Here is a 24,997-nt window from a genome sequence, read left to right on the forward strand (position 1 = left end):
GAGCCAATATTTCAAATCTGATGACTCTTCGTTAGAGTTTCTGTTTCAGATTCCAGCATCCGCAGTAATTAGCTTTTATGTTACTGAGGTATACTGACGTGAAGGTTGTTTATTGGGTGGAGAATTTCAAAGAGTAAGAGGCAGCATGGTGCCGCAGTGATTAGCATTGCTGCCTCATAGTGCCAGTGATCTGGGTTTGATTCCTGGCTCGGGTCACTGTCTGTGTGGAGTTTGCCCATTCTCCCCTTGTCTGAGTGGGTTTCCTCTGAGTCCTCCAGTTTTATCCTACAGTCCATTGATATGCGAGTTAGGTGAATTGGCCATGCTAAATTGCCCCTTAGAGTCAGGAGGACTAGCTAGGGTAAATGTATGGGGTTACGGGGATAGGGCCTGAGTGGGGTTGTGGTCGGCACAGAGTTGATGGGCCGAATAGCCTCCTTCTGCTTTGTATGATTGAAACATTCAAAGATCCTGAGTGGTCTTGACAGGGTGTTTGGGGGGAAATGTTTCGTCTCGTGGGAGAATCTAGAACTAGGACTCATTCATTTATGACAGAGATGAGGAAATCTTTTTCTCTCAGGGTCTTTGGAATGTCCTCAAAAGAAAGTGGAAGCAGAGTATGGGAATATTTTTAAGGCAGAGGTAAATAGTTTCTTCTTAAGCAACAGGGTGAAAGGTTATCAGGAATGTGGAGTCATGGTGGCAACCAGACATGATATTGTTGAATAATGGAGCCAGCTGAGAGGTCAAGTGGCCTATTCTTGCTCCTAATTCATATGTTCATAAGAACATAAGAAATAGGAGCAAGAGTAGGCCATCTAGCCCTTCGAGCCTGCCCCGCCATTCAATAAGATCATGGCTGATCTGTCGTGGCTCAGTTCCACATTCCCGCCCTCTCCCCATAACCCTTAATCACCTCTCTTATCAAAAACCCATCAAACCGCGTCTTAAAAATATTTAGCGAGGTAGCCTCCACCACTTCAACGGGCAGAGAATTCCAGAGATTCACCACCCTTTGAGTGAAGAAGTTCTTCCTCAACTCCATTCTAAACCGCCCCCCCTTTATCTTGAGGCTGTGCCCCCTAGTCCTACTGTCTTTTTTGAGCGGGAAGAGTCTTTCCACCTCTATCCTATCCATCCCATTCATCATCTTATACGTCTCAATGAGATCTCCCCTCATTCTTCTAAACTCTAACGAGTACAAGCCTAGTTTATTCAGCCTCTCCTCATAGCTCAACCCCCTCAACTCCGGCATCAGCCTAGTAAACCTCCTCTGCACTCCCTCCAAGGCCAAAATATCCTTGCGTAAGTATGGCGCCCAAAACTGCACACAGTACTCCAGCTGCGGCCTCACCAATGCCCTATATAGCCGCAGCAAGACCTCCCTACTTTTATATTCAATCCCCCTCGCTATGAAGGCCAGCATCCCATTCGCCTTCCTGACCACCTGCTGCACCTGCAAGCTGGGTTTTTGCGACTCATGCCCAAGGACCCCGAGGTCCCTCTGCACCGTCGCCTGCTGCACTTTCAGACAGAGAAGTTAACACAAAATTGGCATGAATGTATAAATGGAAGATTATTTGAAGCTATATTAGGAAATTATTTTTTAAGGACAGCACAGTGGCACACTAGTTAGCACTGCTGCCTCACAGCACCAGGGATCTGAGTTTGATTCCCAGCTTGGGTGATTGTCTAGGTGGAGTTTGCACATTCTCCCCGTGTCTGCATGAGTTTCCTCCAGGTGCTCTGGTCTCCTCCTACAGTCGAAAGATCTGTGGGTTAGGTGAATTAGCTGTGCTAAATTGCCCCTTAGTGTCAGGGGGACTAGGTAGGATAAATGCATGGGGTTATGGGGATAGGGTCTGAGTGGGGCTGTGGTTGGTGCAGAGTTGATGGGCTGAATGGCCTCCTTCAGCACTGTATGATTCTATGATAATTAGAATACAAAAGCAGGGTGATAATTTTAAACTTATATTGAACCTTGGCTAGACCATACTTGGATGCAATTCTAGTTTTCATGTTACATAAATATCAAAGAACTGAGAGAGTGCAGAAAAGTTTTATGAGGATAGAATCAGAATTGAAAGGATGCAACTTTCAAGAATGATGGTGCAAGCTTACTGTCATTTCTCAGGAAGAGAGATGACCTAGATAGAAGATTCAAAATTTATGAAGGGAGCTGATAGTATGGCTATGGAGGAACAGTTTCAACTTATTGGTATATTCAGAACAAAAGGATATAAATAAAAGTTAACCACTAATAGATCAAAAAAAAATCTTAGAAGGAATTCTTTATCCAGACAGTGGTGAGCATTTGGAACTCACTGGTACATAGAGCAACTGAAGTAGAAATCAATGATGAATTTACGAGAAAGCTTGATGCCTACATGAGGAGGAGAGGAAAATAGGGGCGAGAGCTAACTATGGCAGGGGGGAATTTGTGCAAAATATAAACACCAGACTCAAGCAATTGGATTGAATGGTCTGTGACTGGGTTCTGGATTCTACATAATTGTATCTGGGTGTTGTAGTAATATTATAAACCTACCAAAGCAAGCAGTAAAATGAAGTAAAGTTTATTTAAAAGTCATAAGTTACATTAACACTGCAATAAAGTTACTGTGACATACTTCTAACCGCCACATTCTGGCACCGGTTTGGGTCAATGCACCCAACCAACACGTCATTTGGACTGTGGGGGGAAACCGGAGGAAACCCATGTAAACATGGGGAGTACGTGCAGACTCCACACAGACAGTGACCCAAGCCAGGAATCGAACAAGGGTCCCTGGCGCTGAGACACAGCAGTGCTAACCACAGTGCCACCGTAATATAATAAATTTTATTTATGCCTGATAATATCTGGAGTAAATGAAAGTGAAGAGTTTGTTAGAAAGTTTTGAGCCATTCTAATCTCTCATGTAATATTCCCATGTTGTTGATTCATTGTGCTTTCTGAAGTGGTTCAAGGAAGCCACTCTGTTGTCAGAGTAACTCTGGGCAATAAATATAACATTGCCAGCTTCACCAATGGCCTGAGAATATTTTATTTTCAAATTCCCACTGAGTGACCGTGCTAAGCTTATATGGTGTTCACTAACACGGATGTGAACCAACTTATTTTTGGCTAATGTCATTGTCCTTGTTTCAAGCCTGGGAATTGTTGCCTTTGCATTAAGTGTTTTTTAAAATCCTGTTAGATGTTTTTCTTTATCCTTTCATGGGCTGTGGGCATCGCTGGCAAATTGTTGTCCATCCCTAATTGGCCCTCACTTTCTGAGGACATTTAAAAGTCAACCACATTGTTATGGGTCTGGAGTCAAATGTAGGCCAGACCAGGTAAGGGCAGCAGATTTCCTTCCCTAAAGGGCATTAGTGAACCAGATGGACTCTTATAACAATCGGCAATGATTTCGTGGTCAATTTCTAATTCCAGATTTTTAGTGAATGCAAATTACACCATCTGCCGTGGTGGAATTTGAACCCAGGTCCTCAGTGCATTAACTTGGGTCTCTGGATTACTACACTAGTGACAATCTCACAATGCCAATGCTCTGCCATGTTAGCCAATGTAATGTAGAACTTGTCATATTATAATAAGTCAACTAAGACCGATTCTCCCATTTGAACTATTGTAATTGAATGCTTATATTATGGGAGTAACAGCTATGCCAGCTGCAGTTTGTGTTGGGTTAGTTTAAGACATGTTGCTATGTCCTGATTTCCTCTCTAAGGAACAAAGCGTCTTGAACGAAGCCCAGTCCATCACTCAAACCCACCTCCCATCCATTGACACTGTCTACACTCCTCTCTTTCTCAGAAAAGCAGCTAGCACAATCAAGAACCCCACACCTCCCAGACATTCTCTCTTCCACCTTCTTCCATTGGGCAAAAGATACAAACATTCTAAGGATATAAGAACATAAGAACATAAGAAATAGGAGCAGGAGTAGGCCATCTGGCCCTTCGAGCCTGCCCCGCCATTCAATAAGATCATGGCTGATCTGTCGTGGCTCAGTTCCACTTTCCCGCCCTCTCCCCATAACCCTTAATCCCCTCTCTTATCAAAAACCCATCAACCCGCTTCTTAAAAATATTTAGCGAGGCAGCCTCCACCACTTCAACGGGCAGAGAATTCCAGAGATTCACCACCCTTTGAGTGAAGAAGTTCCTCCTCAACTCCGTTCTGAACCGCCCCCCCTTTATCTTGAGGCTGTGCCCCCTAGTCCTACTGTCTTTTTTGAGCGGGAAGAGTCTTTCCACCTCTATCCTATCCATCCCATTCATCATCTTATACGTCTCAATGAGATCTCCCCTCATTCTTCTAAACTCTAACGAGTACAAGCCTAGTTTATTCAGCCTCTCCTCATAGCTCAACCCCCTCAACTCCGGTATCAGCCTAGTAAACCTCCTCTGCACTCCCTCCAAGGCCAAAATATCCTTGCGCAGGTGCGGCGCCCAAAACTGCACACAGTACTCCAGCTGCGGCCTCACCAATGCCCTATACAGCTGCAGCAAGACCTCCCTACTTTTATATTCAATCCCCCTCGCTATGAAGGCCAGCATCCCATTCGCCTTCCTGACCACCTGCTGCACCTGCAGGCTGGGTTTTTGCGACTCATGCACAAGGACCCCGAGGTCCCTCTGCACCGTCGCCTGCTGCAGTTTTTCGCCACGTAAGTAATAGTCCTTCCTACCATTCTTCCTACCAAAGTGGACCACCTCACACTTGCCAACATTAAATTCCATTTGCCATTTCCTGGCCCATTCGCCCAGCCTATCTAGATCCTTCTGCAGACTCTCCACACCCTCCGCACAATTTGCCTTTCCCCCAAGATATAAACCAACTGACTCAAGAACAGCTTCTTCCCTGCTGCCATCAGACTTTTGAATGGACCTACCTTGCATTAAGTTGATCTTTCTCTACATCCTAGCTATGACTATAACACTACATTCTGCACTCCTCTTTTCTTCTCTATGAACAGCATGCTTTGTCTGTATAGCGTGCAAGAAACAATACTTTATACTGTATACTAATAAATGTGGCAAAAGTAAATCAGATCAAATCAAACTAAGGTTTCTGAAGAAGTCAGTAAGTTATTAGCATAATGGTAATATTACCTGGTCTCATAATCCAAAGGCCCAGGCTAATGCTCCTGGGGATAAAAATTCAAATCCCATCACCACCCACTATAGCTGGTGGAATTTAAATCCAATCAATTCAGGAACATCTGGAACAAGAACAGAAAAACTCAGCAGGTCTGGCAGCATCTATAGGGAGAATTTGTGTGGAATTTGCACATTCTCCTTGTGTCTGTGTGGGTTTCCTCTGGGTGCTCCGGTTTCCTCCCAGAGTCCAAAGATGTGCGAGTTAGGTTGATTGGCCATGCTAAAATTGCCTTTAGTGTCCTGAGATGTGTAGGTTGGAGGGATTAGTGGGTAAATATGTAGGGATATTGGGGTAGGGCCTGGGTGGGATTGTGATCGGTGCAGACTTGATGGGCTGAATGACCTCTTTCTGTGCTGTAGGGTTTCTATGATTCTCTCAAGAAAACAGAATTAATTGTTTCAGACCCACTTGATTTGATTCTTCATCAAAATTAAAGAAAGGATATAATGGATATTAAACTGCAGTTTATTTTCACGAAAATCTGGAGCTCATAGAATCATAGAATCCCAAAAGTCAGAGAGAGGCCATTCGGTCCATCAAGTCTGCGCTGACAACAATCCCATCCAGGCCCTATCCCTGTAATCCCACATATTTACCTTGCTAATCTCCCTGACACTAAGGAGCAATTTAGCTTGGCCAATCAACCTAACCTGCGCAGCTTTGGTGTGTGGGAGGAAATCGGAGCACCCTGAGGAAACCCACATAGTCACCAGGAGAACATGCAGACTCCACACAGATAGTCATTGAGGCTGAACTTGAACCTGGGTTCCTGGAGCTGTGAGGCAGCAGTGCTAACCACTATGCCACCATGCCACCCAGGTAAACACTAATCTCCATAACAGTCATGAAACTATCATTGCTTGTTGTAAATATCTATCTGGTTCACTAGTGTCCTTTAGGGAAGCAAATCTTGGTTTCTTGTAGCTCTAGATCCACAGCCAAGTGTTTGAGTTTTGATTACTCGTTGAAGTGGTCTAGCAGGAGTTGAGTTTTACCAATGTGCTCACCACTGCCTTCTTGGGGGGTGCGCAACATGGAATGGGCAATAAACGCCGGCATTGCTTGCAACTCCAACCTCCCATGAAAGAACGAAAAAAAAAATGTTTCCAAGAAGCTTATCCTTTTTTTTGATTCATCCCAGCACCTAGAAGCAGAATGTCCAAGTGTGGATGGGGTTCACTTAAAGACTGCTGGCTCGAGTTCAGTAAAATGAATTGAAGGCGACTGGATATTCTGGGCAGGATTTTCCAGCCCCGCTCGCTCCAAAACTGGAAAATCACACCCAAGGTCAATGGACGTTTGTATGGTCTGCAATCTCTCCCCCACCCCCCCACAACCCCCCCATCCACTACGATTTCCATGGTGGAGCGGAAGGGAAAATTCCGCCCAATAAGTGTCGAGGGAAACCAAGAAAACAGTAACCTATAACACAACAACCAAGAGGCGGTACTTCCTTGTAAAAAGGCAATAAGTTAAGTGAGGAACTAGCCCAGGTAAATCAGAAAAAAATGGCAGATATGATGTATAAATATTCAGAAATTTTGGGGAATACTTAGAGTAAGAATGAGTCAAACAAATGCAGGGAAAATGGGAGTTAATTTGTTAAGTTGAACTATTCAAATTAAAAATATGTATTTGACATATCTAGTGCTAATCCAACAATATATAATCAAAATAGAATACAGAAAATGACAAGGGGGAAGCCAGCAAAGGAGAGGAAAGAGTCTGCAAATAAATTTCATAGTAATTTGAAGCAGGGCGCATAAAGGATAATAGTTCAATGAGCATGTAAAAAGTAAAAGAATCTTTAAAGAAAGGACACATACTGGAAATGAAAAATCAATACCCAGAATTTTCTAGCCATTCACACCCTATTACCGCTGTCAGCGAGAACAGAGAATTTGGCACTCAGCCAAATCTCCCCTCACTGCAGCGGGACTGGAGAATCCCAGCTACAGGCGAAGTCGGAGAATCCAGCCCAGTATTTATTCATGGAGCTAGAATGGCAGAAATATAAATGAGTCAATTCTTTCGGTTTTCACAGGATGAGAATGAAAGGTAGAGCAAATGAAAACGTTTGTGGATAAAATATTCGGGTTGGGTGGGGAGGGGGTGGGGGGGGGGTCACATTTCGGATAGAAACCATCTTAGACAGCTGCGGGAATTGAGGGACAATATAGCAGAGAGTCTGAGCACATTTTTTTAAACATCACTCAAGATAGAATCTGTGACAAGAATTTTTTCTGTGACAAGTGTTTTTAGCAACAGGTTTGCAGTACAATGCCTCTGTTCAAAATGTGAGCAAGAGATAAATGGGATAACAATACATCGGTCAGCATGATATCATGAGTAGGCAACCTGATAGTTTATGTGAAGGATTTGCATGTTGATAATCAATTTGCTTTTTAAATTATTTTTAACTCCACCCTTAAAGTTCCAAAGTCAGTGCTCAGAGTGGACTGGATAAACCCGAATCCATTCTGTAATATGTAATGGCCTTAACATCCACTTAGAAAGATGAGTTAATTAAGAACAGTTAATACGTTTTCTAAATGAAACAAGTTTTGCCTGAAAAATATTAATATTCTTTGAGGAAGTAATGGAATCTTCTGCTAAAATGTGGGACTAATGGTTGTTCATAAACTTAAGTCTTTTTGGTATTGTAGTGATTGTGTCTTGTGGTGTGCCAGTAGTGTCCCTACCTGTGTGCCCCGATCCAAGACTACATGAGTACATAAGGCGCATTTGTCATGTTGCCAAATCGCATTTCAACCTTTTGGTTATCATCAAGCTTTGGATCAAGGCCAAGACGGGGTGAAATTCCTAATCTTGTTTGGGTCTCTTGTGTGGGCCATAAATTGGTATTGATTGGAATTTGAATTTGGCTTTTGGAGCAAGCAAGCAAGGAATGGATTTGCATTTATCCAGTCCATTCTGAGCATTGGCTTTGTAACTTTAAGGATGGAGTATAAAATTAATTTAAAAAAACAGGTTGATTTATCAACATGCAAATCCTTCAAATAGGCCAATGGCACATGTTAAGAGTGGGAGAATCTCCTGGCTAGCTGGAACCTGCAGAAGGCAACTACAAGTCAATGCAGTACCTTGCGAAACATAGCATAGACCAATGCATGCAAATTAATAGTCGCCAATGCCTTCTTAGGGCATAGTACCTGAAGAGAAAGTGAGTGTGTGAAGTTAGCTAAAGGCAAAAGGCACAGCACTTATTATAGGTTCCAATCTTTAAATTGAAAGAATATAAACAGTGGTTTACTGGAGTTAAGGTTAATGATCATTGCTGTTGACAATATGCAAAATAAATGACCTGGACTTCAGTATAGGAGATATAGTATCAGCATTTTTAAATGACACAAAATCAGAAACTGCGGTTAAGTATCAAGAGAAAACAGTTGACTTGGCCTAGACAAACAAAGACAAATTAGTAGATGGGCTGATGAGGACAAATAAAACTTAATGTAAAAATGTACAATTGCTGAATGTTATGGCCATTCATGCTGGTGGGGTTTTTCCGTACCGCTGCAGCGAACAGGGATTCAACTAGGTGCCAAATTCTCTGACTTCGCTGCTACGGGATCATGGCATGAATGGCTGGTATGATCACACCCAATGTATCTTTGAGGTAATAGAGTGGCAAAATATACATGAAGTGGCAAAACTGTAAGCGGACTAGTAATAGATAGGGCAATGTGGAGTCCCGGGGAAGAATCCAGAGAATCTGAGTTCATAGGACATTTTGAGGATTTGAATTCAGTTAAAAGTTTTGCTTACAGATGTACAGTGAGACCACTGCAGTATGTACAGTTTTGGTCTCCAAAGGACATCATTGTATTAGAAGCAGTGCAGAGAAGGTTCACTCAACAGATTCCTAGGATGAAATGATTGTCTAATGGGAAAGATTGAATAGGTTGGTCCTGAATCCTTTGGGGTTGATGAATAAGAGATGACCTTACTGAGACAGATATATGGTCCAGAGTGGAGTTGACAGGCTGGATGCTGAAAGGAAATTTCCTGAGGGCAGCAGTGGTTAGCACTGCTGCCTCACAGCACCAGGGACCTGGGTTCAATTCCAGCCTCGGGTAACAGTCTTGTGGGGAGTTTGCACATTTTCCCTTATTTCAGCAACCCTATGTATTCACGCTGCTAATCTCCCTGACACTATGGTTTAATTTGGCATGGCCAATCAACTTAACCCGCACATCTTTGAAGTGTCCAAGACACTTTAGAGGCTGAATGGCCTCTTTCTGTGATTCGAAAGGCTAGAACTAAGGGATGCAATTTCAGAATAAGGATATTTCATTTATAGAATCATAGAATCCTACAGTGCAGAAGGAGGCCATTTGGCCCATCGAGTCTGCACCGACTACAATCCCAGCCAGGCCTTATCCCCATATCCCCATGCATTTACCCTAGCTAGTCCCCCTAACACTAAGGGACAATTTAGCATGGCCAATCAACCTAACCTGTACATCTTCGGACTGTGGGAGGAAACCGGAGCACCCAGAGGAAAGCCACGCAGGCACAGGGAGAACATGCAAACTCCATACACACTGTGACCCAAGCCAGGAATTGAACCCAGGTCTCTGGCGCTGTGAGGCAGCAGTGCTAATCACTGTGCCACCGTGCTGTCCCATTTTAGACGGCAATGAATTTTTTTCCCTCTCAAAGATTGATTAGTCTATGGAATTCTATTTCCCAGAGAGCAATGGAGGAAGGATCATTGAATATTTTTAAGACTGAGTTATAGATTCTGGACTGACAGTAGAGTCAAAGTTTGCAGAGAGTAGACAGGAAAATAGAGACCACCATTAGATCAGCCATGATCTTATGGCAGTGCAGGCTCAAGGGGTAGAATGGCCTACTACTGCTCCTAATTTGTATGTATGTATTTTTAAGTAATCTGGAAATAAAAGGCTAATATTTGTGACCTTGATGCTGACTGTTTACAAACAAAAAAACTCTAATGGCTTTTGGTGAAGAAAGCCTGTCATCCTTTTCTGTTCTGGTTTATATGTAACTCCAGAACCAGCCAATATAGCTTAGAACCGCCCTCTGATATGGCCGAGCCAGCTACTATGTTGCAACAGACTGTTGTGTCAAAAGTGCATAGGGCAAAAAAAATACCAATTTTGTACATTACTACCCGCATTTTGAAATTAAGAAAGTCAAAACATTTTGGTGGTCCCAATTTATAAAAGTGGAATAAAACTTCGCAAAAAGTGTATGAGATCTCGGGTGGCATTTACTTGTCCTGCCCACCACGGGAATTGTAGCAGGAGGGACACAGACCATGCAAAGATCTGTTGACCGCGGGCAGGATTTTCTGGTCTTGGGCCAAGCACAGCTGGAGAATCCCACTCCTTAGCTTTTATATGAAAGGGAATTGAATAATAAAACAAAAAGATGAGCTAAACCGTTACATTTAGAATATTGGGCAGGATTTTCCATGCCCACCCCTCCTGTGGTGTGTTTTGCAGTGGCAGAGGCAGCCCATCGTCGGCTGACAACCGAAGTGGGCCACCATTAGCTGGTAGCAGGATCTTCTGATTCCTATAGGGTTTCCCTTACCATTCACCCCCTGCTCCTGAGAAATCCATGCTGAGGGTTCGCCATTGCCGGGGCTGGAGGATCCTGTCAGCATGAATGTCTGCAAAATTTGGCCATTGTGTCTAATTCAGGGCCCACACGTTAAGAAGGATTGCAAGACCATGGAGAAGGTACAGAAGAGATTCACTAAGATCCGACCAAGAGTAGGGGGCTTTATTTGAAGAAAAAGCAAGATAAAATGTAGCTTTTTCACTCGAACCAAAGAGGTTGTGGAAATCCAATAATGTTTCTCAAAAATAATGAGGGATTTTGCTAATACAAATAGAGAGAAGATATTTCCACTAGAGGGCACACAGTCAAGTTCATCAACACAAAAAGAGTGAGAGGTTAAGGGAATTGCCTTGGTACAAAAGGTTGTTGGGACCTGGAATGTGCTACAAGAAACAATGGTGGAAAAAAAACAATTTATTATAGTATCTTAAAAGGTATTGGATCAACATTTGAAAAAAGAATGGACATGAGGGAAAGGAAAGTAGATTGGGACTGAATGGATAACTCAATGGGCTGTGCAAGTGTCATGGCCAAATCCCCTTCTCTCTGTAACAGTCTATGATATTGCTCCAGGTTTGACTGATTATTTTTGTGGCTTCTTTCTGGTGACCTGGTTCAAATTCATTAACTTTTTTCTTACTTGCCCTCTGACTTCGAACCTCCTCATTTTTGATTTTCGTGCAATGGTATTTGAATTTCTTTCAGCCTATTAAACATTTTGTCTCAAGTCAACTTTGCTGACCCCGTTTAAAATCTTGAAAACATCAGTAGTGTCATCTCAAAGTCTTTTTTCCATAAAACCATAAGACAGAGGAGCAGAAGTTGACCATTCAACCTATTGAATCTTCTCCGCCATTCAATGAAATCATTGCTCATTGAGTCATGTGCCAATGACTGATCTGAGTAAGTAAGCGTAATCAAGCAATCATGAGTAACCAAGCTTAACTTTACAAATGCTCCTGTGAACTTTGGTTTCTCTCCATTACTTTTGCTGGGGAACATATTTTTCCTTGATTTGATTTGAATTGATTTATTATTGTCACATGTATTGGGCTGCAGTGAAAAGTATTGTTTCTTGTGCATTACAAAAAAGCACTTTGTAGAATATATAGAAGGAAAGTAGAGGCTGCAGTTACAGATAAGGTGAAGAGAAAGATCACCTTAATATACAATAGGTCCATTCAAAAGCCTGATAACAGCTGGGAACAAGCTGTTCTTGATTCATTTGGTATGTGCTCTCAGACCTTTGTATCCTTTTCCTGACGGAAGAAGGTGGAAGAGAGTATGCCTGATGTGTGTGGGATCTTTGATTATGCTGGCTGCTTTTCTGAGGCAGTGGGAAGTGTAGATGGAGTCAATGGATGGGAGATTGGTTTATGTGATGGACTGGGCTATGTTCACAACCCTTTATATTTTGTTGCAGTCTTGGTCAGAGCAGGAGCCATACCTAGCTGTGATACATGCAGAAAGGATGCTTTCTATGGTGAATTTATAAAAATTGATGAGACTTGTTCCAGACATGCTGAAATTCCTTAGCCTCCTGAGAAAGTAGAGGTGTTTCCAATGGCTTTGTGATTCGAATTGTATACGCCATAGGTTCTGAACAATACCATATAAACCCTTTCAATTTGTGCTCTTGTTGCAAAGTCTTGTAAAGAGCTGACATGGACATGATAGACCAAATGGCCTCTTTTTGTGCTGTAACTATTCTACATTAATGTAAATCGATGCCTTTTTATGTCTCTAACTGCACTGGGTGTGACAGTCATAAATAACACATTTTAGGAGAAGTTTTCAAAAAGATAGATTCAGATATCTACTTCAAGCTTTCTCTCAAACCTAGAAAGTAAAAGAATTGGACTTTACAAAATAATTCTTCACCACAATGGCAGCTTCAGTCCAACAATGATTATATTTCATTAAAGATGTTATTTAATGTATGCCTGAGTGTCGTACAAGCATCTGTTAGCTGAGAAGTCCTAACTGGTAGGATCAGTTGACTTTCAAAGTAAGAAACGAAGCTTCTCAAATATCCAAAGTTACTTGTCTTAAATTACCTTACTAGTCTCAAGGTTATCAGTCTTAGTAAGAGTGGTGGTGTGGTAATCTGTAGAGGGGTAAAATGGTTATTTAATGGGTTGGTGGTATCCTCCCACATTTGTTTATGCATGTTCTGCACTATGCTATACATAATTGAAATAAGAATACTGCTTTTCTTTCAAATGCCAAGCGGCACTTGGCAACATATTCAAACTTTCCAATTTCACACAAAGCAAAATATTTATGCTAGCTCATGGCTCACTCATTATAGAGTGTTTGGTGCCTCATAAATTAATGATATTGAGAAATCTGATGCCCAATTTACAAAATGGCAACAGTCACTGCAGATGATGGAGCAAAAGCTGCCTGTGTTCTTGCAACGACTTCTGTTCAAAGCAAAATGAATTTTAATAGTATATTATTATCTGTGCACACAAACAGATTTCGGAGCAGGAGGCGGCACTGGATACCAGAGAGGCAGCACCTTCTGAATGGCAGTTAGAGGTGGGCAACAAATACTGGCCTCACTGGTGAGACTCACAAGCCAGGAACAAATACAAATAAGGAGGGGGAATGTTAACAGATTTTCCCTTTTTCTGATGTACTCACATTGAGACAAAGTATTGTGCCAATATGCAATCGCCTAGTGGTATTATTCCTAGACCATTAGTCCAGAAACTGGATTAATGTTCTGGGGATCTGGGTTCGAATCCTGCTATGGCAAATGGTGGAATTTGTATTCAATAAAAAATACCTGGAATTAAGAATCTATTGATGACCATGAAACCATTATCAATTGTCGGAAAAACCCATTAGGTTCACTAATGCCTATCAGGGAAGGAAATCTGCCATCTTTACCTGGTCTGGTCTACGTGTGATTCTAGAACCGCAGCAATGTGGTTGATTCTCTACTGTTCTTGTAATCTAGGGATGAGCAATAAATGCTGGCCAACCAGCGATACCCATGACCCATAAATGAATAAAGAAAAATATCATTTGTCAACTTGAGATATGCAAATTCAGCATTTTTTGAAGTTTATTTATTAGTGTCACAAGTAGACTTACATTAACACTGCAATGAGGTTACTGTGAAAATCCCCAAGTTGCCACTCTCCAGCGTCTGTTTGGGTACACTGTGGGAGGCATGGGGAGAACATGCAGACTCAACACAGACAGTGATCCAAATTGAGAATCCAACCTGGGTCTCTGGTGCTGTGAAGTGGCAATGCCAACCACTGTGCCACCGAGCTGCCCCTATTATCACATAGATTAAGGGTTAAATCTGAGATTCCTGCAGACTTATATTGCCCCATGTGGGACCCATTTATACACTGATAACCAAGCTGGGAACTCTTTGAAGATCTAGATACATTTAGCTAGGGCTGTGGTGGCCCTGATGTCAAGTCTGATGGACAGAGGCAGCTTCCCCATGATTGCTTGGAGAGGGGGGTGGGGGGGGATGTGGGAGCGGCTTGGTGGGGGGAGGGGGGGCAGGCATGGGGGGCCTGGCTTGGTTTCATGCAGTTAATGAACTGTTGTCATGACAAAAGCTTGCCCCAAGAGCTGTTGGCCTTTCAAAGGGTTAGCGTTTGTTCTGACTCAGCAGTGCCACTGCCAGGAGCATGGCAACTGTTAGTACTGCACCCAATCAAGCAACGCAGATGGATGCTGTCCACACAGCATGGTTTTTGAGTGGGTGGGGTGGGGGTGGGGTAGGGTGGGGGGCTGGGGGAGGAGGGGGGTCACTTGGAGTAATGGGAGCGGTCACCAGGGTCAGTCAAACAGGCCCTGGCAAGGGAGAGCTCGGGTTGATGAAAGGCGGTGGAGTCAGCTATTGTATATGGGGACTGCTCTATGAATTGAAGAACGACCCCATTGAGCCCGCAGGATGGCCACCAGGCCCTTAGCTGGTCCCTTAAGTGGCACAACTGGGCTCTCGTCGAGGAGAGGGGGTAGGATTGAACAATAGGAGGGCTGAAAGACATTCCAACCCCATCTTCCCTCCCAGGTTTGAAAGACCTAGCTTCACCACATAGCCTGCTCCATAAAATTCAGCCCATTTTTAAACTGAGTTGAAAAAGAATTGATAAAGATTTATTAAATACATAATTTATTTTACATGTCAGGAAAAGTTTTACAGCTTCATTGTGTTTCTTGTTATCTGCAAAAAAAGGCACACAATTTGGAATGTCAAAGATGAGAACTCAACTGCAAATGCTCATGAATATTTGAAATCAGTTTGCTTCTGAAGAATTTCAGAAGTGTGATCTTAAGATAAAACTTTCTAATTGGCAAACACACTCTCAAAGCTCTTCAGAAACCAATTTCACAGCAAGCTTACCTTTATTACTAGCCTTGCTATTTCATCGGGGAAAGATTTTCAGAATTTCATTCATAGAGTTATTCCCAGCACTGCTATGGATATGGCCTCTGCCCCAGTTTTGGATCACAGTCATTCCTGGACCACAAATCCACCTTGCTGTCTGTATGGTCCTAACGCTATATATTTTTAAAAGTTCATTCACAGGGTGTGGGTGTCTCGCATTAAGTTGATCTTTCTCTACACCCTAACTATGACTGTAATTTTGCGCTTTCTCTTTTCCTTCTCTATGAACAGTATGCTTTGTCTGTATAGCGTGCAAGAAACAATACTTTTCACTGTATGCTAATTCATGTGACAATAATAAATCAAATCAAATCCCTGGCTGGGCCCGCATTTATTGCCCATTCCCGATTGTCCTTGAGTTGCGTGTCTTGCTCTGCCATTTAAGAGTCAATGACATTGCTGTCCATCTAAAAACACATGTCAGCCAGGTCAGGTGAGGATGGCAGATTTCCTTCCCCAAAGTGAACCAGATGGATTTTTACAACAATCAACAATGATTCCACAAAAGCAAAATACTGCGGATGCTGGAATCTGAAACAAAAATAGAGGATGGAATCTTATGGCTTTTAACGCCAGTGGGATTTTCTGTTCTTGCTGCAGCGAGCGAAGATTTGGCCGAATGCCACATTTCCCATCCTCACTGCAGCAGCAGTAAGCGGCCGATAAGATCACACCCAGCCAATTCATGAACATCTCAGCAGATCTGACAGCATCTGTAGAGACAAAATAGAGCCAGCGTTTCAAATCAGGATGACCCTTCGCCAGAGTTGGAAGACAATAGTTTCATTTGACTTTTAAGTCCAGGTATTTGATTTGATTTGATTTATTATTGTCATATGTATTAACATACAGTGAAAACTATTGTTTCTTGAGCGCTATACAGACAAAACATACCGTTCATAGAGAAGGAAAAGAGTGCAGAATTACAGTCATGATTAGGGTGTAGAGAAAGATCAACTTAATGCAAGGTATGTCCATTCCAACAGCAGCAGGGATGAAGCTGTTCTTGAGTTGATTGGTACGGGACCTCAGACTTTTGTAACTTTCTCCCGAGGGAAGAAGGTGGAAGAGAGAATGTCTGGGGTGCATGGGGTCCTTGATTATGCTGGTTGTTTTGCTGAGGCAACAGGAAATGTAGACAGAGTCAATGGATGGGAGGCTGGTTCGTGTGATTGATTGAGCTACATTCGTGATCTTTTCTAGTTCCTTGCGGTTTCGGGCAGAGAGGCAGCTATACCAAGCTGTGATACAACCTGAAAGAATGCTTTCTATTCTGCATCTGTAAAAGTAGGTGAAAGTCATAGCTGACATGCCAAATTTTCTTAGTTTTCTGAGAAAGTAGAGACGTTGGTGGGCTTTCTTAACTATATTGTTGGCATGGGGGGACTAGCACAGTAAGAAGTCTGACAACACCAGGTTTAAGTCCACCCGATTTATTTGATAGTTAACTAGTAGTAGGTTTTTGGTGATCTGAACATCTAAAAACTTGAAGCTCTCGACCTTTTCTACTTTGCCCCCAATGATGTAGACAGGGGCATGTTCTCCTTTACACATCCTAAAGTCGATGGCAATCTCCTTCGTTTTGTTGTCATTAAGGGAGAGATTATAGTTGCTGCACCAGTTCACCAGATTCTCTATCTCATTCCTATACTCTGTCTCATCATTGATTGAGATCCGACCCATTTATCCAATATTTATTGAATTCAGGTATGAAAAGACAAAGCTTCACGTTTTAAATCCACAAAGTTAAAAATGAATATTGCTAATGCTTGTTAAATTCACAATTGTTTGATTAGGAATAATCACTTATTAGAAATTCACAATGAACATTTCCATGTGCTCTTAGCTAATTGCAATAATAATTTTTCTGAATCGTTAATGGCAATAGCTGTTGTACTAATGAAAGTAATAGAGCACATGGGGAAGATTTCCTGTGTTTTGAATGTCCTGAAGTGTAACCCCATTTATAAAGACTGTATATATAATACAGAAAGGAATTGTCCATATAATTCGAGCTGCTAAAATGGCAAAACATGTACTGTTAATATAAAAATGTTTACTTAGTAAAAGTTTAAGCCTTGCAGTCAAAGATGCAATTTGCAATAGTAAGTACAAGTACAAAATGGTTTTGTGAATTCCAACTTCTACTCATTTAACAAACATTCATTTATCTGCTACGTGCTGAAGTGAAGTTGATTAGTGCTAGGAGAATTTAGCACTGTCATTCAGTGTGGTAACTTTGGTTTGACGTTTGTTTCGCATTATCCACCGAGATATAAACATCCCTTCATCACATCTTCCATTTTCACAGCAGCAAGTCATTGCAGGATTTTCCACAGTAAGAGGTCTCACAACACCAGGTTAAAATCCAACAGGTTTATTTGGTAGCACAAGCCACCACATTGATTTTCCGTGGCCGCCACAGTATAGATATTTATTGGTTTCCAGCCAAATAAAACTCCACTAAAACAGTAAAATGGGCTGCTTGTGCAGTCTAATGGTTCCTTGATTGGAATTTTGTGGCTCCCAAGTGATTCAATAATCATTGATATTTAAAGCCCTGTTCCTTTTCCCCCTTTGTCTTTAAAATAATAAATGCAAGTTATAGAGTCCTAAAGCCATACAGCACAGAATCAGGCCTTTCAGCTCACCATATCTAAGCTGATCATCAAATACCAATCTATACTAATCCCATTTACCAGCACTCGGCCCATAGCCCACTATGCCTTGGCGGTTGGAGTGTTTGTTCAGATGTCATTTGAGGTTGTTTTCCATTAACAACATTCAAATATCATTAATTTAAAAAAATCAATCACAACATAGATTTGTAATTAATACTTATAGCTGGAAACTACTAAATTATCACACTACTGCTTTGGTCTACTGAACACACAGAAGAAACGCAAATTAAGGAAGTTCATGTCATCTAAAGTTGGAGAGGTACTAGAGTCCAAAGGTGGAACAGAAAGAAGCCCACATAGAGTTTACAATTTGATTTGATTTGATTTGATTTATTATTGTCACAGGTATTAACATACAGTGAAAAGTATTGTTTCTTACGTGCTATACAGACAAAACATATTGTTCATAGAGAAGGAAACGAGAGAGTGCAGGACGTAGCGTTACAGTCATAGCTAGGGTGTAGAGAAAGATCAACTTAATGCAAGGTAAGTCCATTCAAAAGTTTGACAGCAGCAGGGAAGAAGGTCCTCTTGAGTCACTTGGTATATGACCTCAGAGTTTTGTATCTTTTTCCTAATGGAAGGTGGCAGAGAGAATGTCCGTGTTGGTGGGGTCTTTAATTATTCTGGCTGCTTTGCCAAGGCAGTGGGAAGGGTAGACAGAGTCAACAGATGGGAGGCTGGTTTGCAGGATGGATTGGGCTACATTCATGACCTTTGGCAGTTGCTTGTGTCTTGGGCAGAGCAGGAGCCATATCAGAAATAGTGGTTTGTATGGTGCATCTGTAAAAGTTGGTGAGGGTCTTAGCTGACATGCCAAATTTCCTTAGCCTTCTGAGAAAGTAGAGGCTTTGGTGGGCTTTCTTAATTATAGTGTCAGCATGGGGGAACCAGGACAGCTTGTTGGTGATCTGGACATCTAAAAACTTGAAGCTCTCAACATTTCTGCTTCACCCCCATTGATGTAGACAGGGGCATGTTCACATTTACGATTCCTGAAGTCGATGACAATCTCCTTCATTTTTTTGACATTGAGGGATTATTTTTGCTGCACCAGTTCACCAGATTCTCGATCTCATTCCTGTACTCTGACTCATCATTGTTTGAGGTCCGACCCACTGCGGTGGTGTCATTAGCAAACTTGAGAATCGAATTGGAGGGGAATTTGGCCACGCAATCATAGGTGTCTAGATATAATTATCCAGATGGAGTTCAATGAAGACAAGGTAAATTATTGCACTTTGAAAGGAAGAATGAGACATTCTTAATGAATGGTGATAAATAATAGGGAAGAATCTACTGAAGGAGGTCTGGGAATGATAGTAGACAAAAACTAAGCCTGTCCAAACTGTACAGGGCAACAATCAATAAAACTAACAAATTTTGAGGTGCACTATCACATCAATAGAGTTCAGGTCAGAAGCTGTTATGTTGAAATTGAATAGCACGCTCTGTTCAAGTCACATCTAGGGCATCGTGTTTGGATTTGGCTATTGAAAACATTAATGCAGGAGGAAGTATTCAGAGGGGCCTCAGGGTTAACCCTCAGTGCTGGGATTTTGCAGAGTTGGAAAAACAATTCTGTAGACCTTTAAGAATTGTGGGCTTGACCCAGATACAGAAACTCCACTCCCATTGGGGGAAGGGGTCAGGGCTTGATTCACACAATTTGGAAATCCAAACTCAGCAGGGTCATTTCAATTTAGCACTAAGTTCAAAAATACACAATTTTGGGCTACTCTAAGGGCAGATTTATTTTAGTTTCTCATGTATTTTAGTTTCTCATTTCCATATAGCTGCTGAGGTCTGCCCTCAGGTGGATACTGGGTGAATGGCTACAGAGGTAGTACGGAGGAGCTTGAGTTGACGCCGAGGCGGGATGGAGGTATGGGGATTAGTGATTGTATGAATTGGTATGGAGATGACATGAGGGCATGAAGGAGTATGAGGGCTTATGCAGGTGTGATGTGTGAGGGCTAGAGGATCTAAAAGATTCTAAAACAACTGGGGCAAAGTCTCAAAGAATTGTGGTGTGCCATCTAACCACCTGCCTTGAGGTGTGCCATCTAACCAGTTTGGTCCTTGTGGAAACCCACAATCTGTTTCCAGTATCGGGGGGGCCTGATTCTTATCTAACACAGCCTCTCTGAGCAAAAGTTGGGCCTAACAAGGGCCTTAAAACCAAAATCAATCTTCCAAGTTGGAAAATTATGTGATTTAATCTACCCTTACATTTCAGTGGATGTAGCTAAAATGGTAGCCAAGGAGACCTTAAAATGAGGTGATTGAATAATAACCTTGTACATAAAATACTGAGTCGAAGAGGAAGGTAATCTAAAGAACTATTTCATGAAATGTAAAATTAATATAAATAGCTCCTGTCCATATCACCAAAACTTGTCAAAGTGTACTATATAATCCACTACTTTTTGAAATAAGATTAATGTTACTATAATGCCAAAGGTAAATTATAACCGCAGCACAAGGGGTAATGAGCATACACAATGATGTTCCTAACTTTCCAGCCACAGCTAAACAGAAATGGAGAGGAGATCCACTCTAGCAAATCTCCACCTTCACAACATTGCACCAGGGTTTACCCAAATTATCATAAATGGACCTGTGCCAACAAGAAGCTGTCCATTGTAAGGACGCTGTTGAGGTGTGAGCTATTCTCAGCCTTCCACTCTAAGAAACTCTTCAGTGCAGTGATAGGTGCCCAACCAAAGAGGCACTACAGAGAAAGATTTGCCAATCGTGTCAATGACAGCATACAAACTAAAATTGGAATGATACAGAGAAGATTAGCATGGTCCTGCGCAAGGAAAACACGTAAGTTTGTGAAGCAGTCCATATTTTTTAATCGGTTAGTTCGGCTGATTAGAGTTGTGCTAGTAACGCCAAAGTTGTGGGTTTGATAGCTGCACTGGCCAGAAGCAATTACCTGTGTCCATACAATGCTGTCTTCTTTTACTTAGACCAAAATCATTTTTATTCTGTTTTCTTTGAAGAAAAGACATGCTTTTTCATAGTTCTTTCCAATTTTGATTAAAAGTATGGAGATGCATTTATTCGAGGCAACAATGTGTTATATAGAAACATACAGAAGAGAAATCATTAGATGGTACTTTGCACCAAGAGTATTTTTGATATAGAATCCTACAGTGCAGAAGGAGGCCATTCGGCCCATCGAGTCTGCACCAACCACAATCCCACTCAGGCCCTACCCCATAAACCCATGTATTTACCCAATCTAGTCCCCCTGAACCTAAGGGGCAATTTAGCATGGCCAATCCACCTAAGCTGCACATCTTTGGAGTGTGGGAGGAAACCTTAACATCCAGGTGAAACTCACACAGACACGGGGAGAATGTGCAAACTCCACATAGACAGTGACCCAAGTCAGGAATTGAACCCAAATCCCAGGCACTGTGAGAGGCAGCAGTGCTAAACACTGTGCCACTGTGCCACCCCATTCTTCATTTAAAAAGACACTAGGACCTACTGAGGGCTGAAATTTGAGAATGTCTGAAGGTTAGTTAACTTTTTCCGCCCCTTTATATTGTAGCTAATTATGAAGACTAATATTCAATTAACCTTTCTGATTATGTTTTGTCAAATACTTAGCAGATCAATACTTAGCAGGTTAGGCATCTTCTATGGAGAGGGAACAGAGTTAAGCTTTGAGATTGATGATCTTCCATCAGAACAGTAAATGGGTTTTTCTGTTTCAGACCACATCAGAAAACTTTGACTGTGACTGGCAATTTAATCACCCTTTTATAAATACATTGGATTTAAGGTCTAAGAACTAAGTTCAGAGAGGTGCACAGAGTTGGAACTAGATGGAAGTTGCCTGAACCTTTCCATGGTCACCAGAGAGGAATCCACAGAATCACTACAGTGCAGAGGGAGTCTGCACTGGCTCTCTGAAAGAGCATTTTGCCCAGGCCCACTCCTGCTCTATCTGTCTAATCCTTCGCATTTTTACCACGATTAATCCACCCACACATTTTTGGACACTAAGGGGCAATTTAGTATGGCCCATCCGCTTAACCTGCACATCTTTGGACAGTAAGGAGCAACTTATCACGGGCAAACCACCTGACTTGCACATCTTTAGAGGAAACCAGAGCACCCGGAAGAAACCCATGCAGACACAGAGAGAACATGCAAACTCCACGCACAATGCCAGAATTGAACCCGGGTCTGTGATGCTTTGAGGCAGCAGTGCTAACCACTGTGCCACCATGCCCATAAAGAATGCTTGCTTACAAATCAGTCTGGGTTAAATTGTAATTAGAATAGCTGCAAAAGTAAAACAGTCGGTATTTTGCCAATTGCACCAACAAAAAAAAATGAAATATTCATGACCAAATAAGGTAGAAGACTGTTAAAATCAGCATCAGCTCATTTTCGCTGGCTGTTTTTCGACTGATTTGGTAAACCACATGCCCCACATCTTCCCGATAAAAATCATTAACTGGAATTTCTGCATGGTTTCTCCCACTGTGACTGCGGGAAAATAACGTAAGCAACCATTTTTAGCCATTCATTCTGTTTCTCCAGGTTTTCTGCTGAGGTTGCTGCAGGAGATCAGAAGAAAACGCAGCACAGAAATTCCAGGCAGCTACTTTTGACTGATCAGAAAATGTGGATCATTTATTTGGTCAACTGTGCCGTTTAAAAAATTGAGAATTAATCTAAGATGAGAAGACCTGAAAGCAAATACTCTTAAGCCAAAACCAGCAAGAAAATCATGTTTGTATATACAGGCCTTAGCTTTGAAGATTTTTTTTAATGATTTATTTGCTTAAAAGCCTGTGGTTTAATTAATTTGGAAGCTGTATTGACTAACTGAAAACTTTGCTTTCTAGTCATTTCCCAACATTCAGTTTAATGGCTGATCTAAACACTGATAGGGCAGCTTCCAGTCGAAGACTCACTCAATTGGGGTGGCATGGTGGCACAATGGTTAGCACTGCTGCCTCACAGCACCAGCGACCTGGGTTCAATTACCAGCTCGGGTCACTGTCTGTGCAGAGTCTCCCCATGTCTGCGTGGGTTTCCTCAGGCTGCTCCGATTTCCTTCAACAGTCTGAAAGATGTGCTGGTTAGGTGCATTGGCCATGCTAATTTCTCCCTCAGTGTACCCGAACAGGCACTGAAGTGTGGCGACGAGGGGATTTTCACAGTAACTTCTTTGTAGTGTTAATGTAAACCTACTTGTGACACTAATAAATAAATAAATCTTAAACAATTTTGAGCCTATCTCAAGTAATTTCTATTATTCCTATAGCTGTGAAGGACATCAGCAATGATGTCAGTGCTTCAGTTCAGAAACAAATATTTTTTATTTACTACAAATGTGATTTGATTTATTATTGTCACATGTATTAGTATGCAGTGAAAAGTATTGTTTCCTGCACACAAAGTATACCATTCATAGAATAAATAGGGGAGAAGGAAAGGAGAGGGTGCAGAATGTTGCGTTTAATGTTTATTTATTAGTGTCACAAGTAGACTTACGTTCACATTGCAATGAGTTTACTGTGAAAATCCCCTAGTCACTTCATTCCTGCACCTGTTCTGATACACTGAGGGAGAATTTAGCATGGCCAAAGTACCTAACCAGCATATCTTTTGTACTGTGGGAGGAAACCCATGCAGAAACAGGGAGAATGTGTAAACTCCACACAGACAGTGACCCAAGTTGGGAATTGATCCCAGGTCCCTGGGGCTGTGAGGCAGTAGTGCTAACCACTGTGCCACTGTACAGTCATAGCTAGGGTGCAGAGAAAGATAATATAAGGTAGGTTGAATGTCTGATGGCAACAAGGAAGATGCTGTTCTTGAGTCGGTTGGTACATAATCTCAGACTTTTGTATCTTTTTCCTGACAGAAGAACGCGGAAGAGAATATGTATTTCCTTAGCCTCCTGAGAAAATAGAGGCATTGGTAGGCTAAGGAAATAGTAGGCTATAGTGTTGGCGTGGAGGGATTAAGACAGGTTGTTGGTGATCCGGACACAGAGAAACATGAAATTCTTGACAATTTCCACATTATAATACCTGGAATTTATATGGAAGATAAATACCCACATAGAACAAAGAAAGAACACAGGAAAAAAGAACAAAAAACAAAGAAGAACAAAGAAAATTATAGCACAGGAACAGGCCCTTTGGCCCTACCCCCCCCCCCCCCCCCCCCCAAGTCTGCATCGACCATGCTGCCTGACTGAACTAAAACCCGCTACCCTTCGGGGACCATATCCCTCTAATCCCATTCTATTCATATATTTATCCAGATGCCCTTGAAAACTCACTATCATACCTGCTTCTACTACTTCCCCCGGCAGCGAGATCCAGGCATCTACCACCCTCTGTGTAAACCCTCTGTGTGCCGCATACATCTCTTGTAAACCTTGCCCCTAGCACCTTAAACATATTCCCCCTTCGTAGTTGACTCTTCCATCCTGGGAAAAAGCTTCTGTCCATGACCCCATAATCTTGTAGACTTCTATCAAGTCGTCCCTCAACCTCTGTCGTTCCAGTGAGAACAAACCAAGTTTCTCCAACCTCTCCTCATAGCTAATGCCCTTCATACCAGGCAACATCCTGGCAAATCTTTTCTGTACCCTCTCCAAACATAGATCAGTTAGCCTGAATGACCCGTGCATTCAATGTAATTGGTCATTTAACAATAGCGCCTTGGTATCAATAGGTCAAAATCCTGCAACTCCTCCTAATAGCACCGTAGGTGCACTTAAGTGGAGAGAACCCTACAGTGCAGAAAGAGGCCCTTCGGCCCATCGAGTCTGCACTGAACACAATCCCACCCAGGCCCTACCCCCATATCCCTACATATTATACCCACTAATCCCTCTAACCTACGCATCCCTGGACACTAAAGGGCAATTTTAGCATGGCCAATCAACCTAACCCGCACATCTTTGGACTGCAGTAGCTCAAGTAGGTGGATCACCACCAGGTTTTGCAAGGGCAATTAGAGATGAGCAATAAATGCTGGCCTTGTCAGTGACACTCACAGCCCATGAACAAATTGAAAAAATACCTGAGGACAATAGCAGATGGGTGAAAGATC

At 42.1% G+C, this 24,997-nt stretch overlaps 1 non-coding gene across 1 annotated transcript; it reads left to right on the plus strand.

Moving 5' to 3' along the window:
- The first annotated feature begins 20,650 nt into the window (after positions 1-20,650).
- On the plus strand, positions 20,651-20,753 carry LOC145357190 (U6 spliceosomal RNA). Its single transcript, XR_013889274.1, has one exon. It is a non-coding gene; the product is annotated as a U6 spliceosomal RNA (small nuclear RNA).
- The last annotated feature ends 4,244 nt before the right edge of the window (positions 20,754-24,997 follow it).

The sequence above is a fragment of the Carcharhinus amblyrhynchos genome, chromosome 22 (assembly GCF_965287045.1).
Source record: "Carcharhinus amblyrhynchos chromosome 22, sCarAmb.v2.hapA, whole genome shotgun sequence".
Taxonomy (NCBI): domain Eukaryota; kingdom Metazoa; phylum Chordata; class Chondrichthyes; order Carcharhiniformes; family Carcharhinidae; genus Carcharhinus; species Carcharhinus amblyrhynchos.